Source organism: Prionailurus viverrinus, chromosome C1 (genome assembly GCF_022837055.1).
Source record: "Prionailurus viverrinus isolate Anna chromosome C1, UM_Priviv_1.0, whole genome shotgun sequence".
In the NCBI taxonomy this organism is placed as follows: domain Eukaryota; kingdom Metazoa; phylum Chordata; class Mammalia; order Carnivora; family Felidae; genus Prionailurus; species Prionailurus viverrinus.
This window is the reverse complement of record NC_062568.1, coordinates 123,586,272-123,588,810: the sequence shown is the minus strand read 5'-3', so window position 1 is coordinate 123,588,810 and position 2,539 is coordinate 123,586,272.

The window sequence follows — 2,539 nt, the reverse complement described above, 5'->3', positions numbered from 1 at the left end:
AGTCAGGATTGTATCACTAAGAGTTTGGCAAGGATTTGCAACAGCTAAACATTTCTCAAGACTGAAGAACAACAGTGACAATTCAGAAAGAAACAAGTAAAGATAATGCAATAAAATTTCTGTCAGACACCAAACCACAAGTTATATGCACACATACATACATATGTACATGAGCATCATAAGAAGTGACACTTGTATCCTAAATTCCCCCTGAGAAAGGGAACATTCTGATTTGATCTCATAAAGACACTCATGGCCCGCCCAATCCAGACATCCAGGAGAGACCTTAACTACAAACTCGAGGTCTTAATGTCAGTCCTGAGGTTTCCATAGTACAAAGCTGAGATGCACTTTATTTCCTTGAGCTTTATGAGGGTAAGATGTTATAAATATGTAGTCAAGTAATAGATAAGCCTGATACTTTAGGGCTGTAGCTGTGGACATTTGCTTCAGAGCAAAGGTGCTTGGGGCATAGTTTTATTGAGGGGCTGTATTTCATTACCATATCCTTCCACTCTAGCTTATAAGAGTAAATACAGTGGAGCTCACTTAAAAATTTCTTAAAGACTGTCTTTGGAGAGAAAGAGAGTTCTTGTTTGCCAATAGTACCATTGGCTTTTTTCTTTTTACTACTTTTTCCATTGAATAAGTAATGATGACCAGAGAATATTAGCACTTTGGAAGTAACATTAACTCCTTCAGGCTATTGGAGTATCCAAATGAGTCACTTTAAACCAGAAAGGTGTTGCAGGATTTTTTTTACCTCTAATGTATGTCATACTTGATCAGTATATGGCAACATTTGCATCATTTACATTCAAATAATTTTGTTAAACATTCTTTTCTTTTTGGCATCTTTCACTTTTAATATATCTCGGTAATTACTAATGAAATTTAACTAAGTAACTACTAAATGTAACTCCCTAAAGGATGTTTTTTGTTCTGACTTCATGAAACAAAACTCTCCACTCTGATTCCATTGAAATTTATAGAATAAAGATTTGGGAACATAGAACAGCACTCAGGTAATGATTTGAGCTATATTTACAGATTCAACTAAGGAAAATCTCAGGTCTATGTGGATTCACTCTACTGTAGCATTTGTCTGAAAGCAGATCTGTAGATATAGTAATGCTTATTTTATTTATTTTTTTTTTTTATTTTTTTCTCTTTATTTTATTTTATTTTTTTTTCTGAAATTTATTGACAAATTGGTTTCCATACAACACTCAGTGCTCATCCCAAAAGGTGCCCTCCTCAATACCCATCACCCACCCTCTCCTCCCTCCCACCCCCCATCAACCCTCAGTTTGTTCTCAGTTTTTAACAGTCTCTTATGCTTTGGCTCTCTCCCTTTCTAACCTCTTTTTTTTTTTTTTTTTCCTTCCCCTCCCCCATGGGTTCCTGTTAAGTTTCTCAGGATCCACATAAGAGTGAGACCATATGGTATCTGTCTTTCTCTGTATGGCTTATTTCACTTAGCATCACACTCTCCAGTTCCATCCACGTTGCTACAAAAGGCCATATTTCATTTTTTCTCATTGCCATGTAATATTCCATTGTGTATATAAACCACAATTTCTTTATCCATTCATCAGTTGATGGACATTTAGGCTCTTTCCATAATTTGGCTATTGTTGAGAGTGCTGCTATGAACATTGGGGTACAAGTGGCCCTATGCATCAGTGCTCCTGTATCCCTTGGATAAATTCCTAGCAGTGCTATTGCTGGGTCATAGGGTAGGTCTATTTTTAATTTTCTGAGGAACCTCCACACTGCTTTCCAGAGCGGCTGCACCAATTTGCATTCCCACCAACAGTGCAAGAGGGTTCCCGTTTCTCCACATCCTCTCCAGCATCTATAGTCTCCTGATTTGTTCATTTTGGCCACTCTGACTGGCGTGAGGTGATACCTGAGTGTGGTTTTGATTTGTATTTCCCTGATAAGGAGCGACGCTGAACATCTTTTCATGTGTCTGTTGGCCATCCGGATGTCTTCTTTAGAGAAGTGTCTATTCATGTTTTCTGCCCATTTCTTCACTGGGTTATTTGTTTTTCGGGTGTGGAGTTTGGTGAGCTCTTTATAGATTTTGGATACTAGCCCTTTGTCCGATATGTCATTTGCAAATATCTTTTCCCATTCCGTTGGTTGCCTTTTAGTTTTGTTGGTTGTTTCCTTTGCTGTGCAGAAGCTTTTTATCTTCATAAGGTCCCAGTAATTCACTTTTGCTTTTAATTCCCTTGCCTTTGGGGATGTGTCGAGTAAGAGATTGCTACGGCTGAGGTCAGAGAGGTCTTTTCCTGCTTTCTCCTCTAAGGTTTTGATGGTTTCCTGTCTCACATTTAGGTCCTTTATCCATTTTGAGTTTATTTTTGTGAATGGTGTGAGAAAGTGGTCTAGTTTCAACCTTCTGCATGTTGCTGTCCAGTTCTCCCAGCACCATTTGTTAAAGAGGCTGTCTTTTTTCCATTGGATGTTCTTTCCTGCTTTGTCAAAGATGAGTTGGCCATACGTTTGTGGGTCTAGTTCTGGGGTTTCT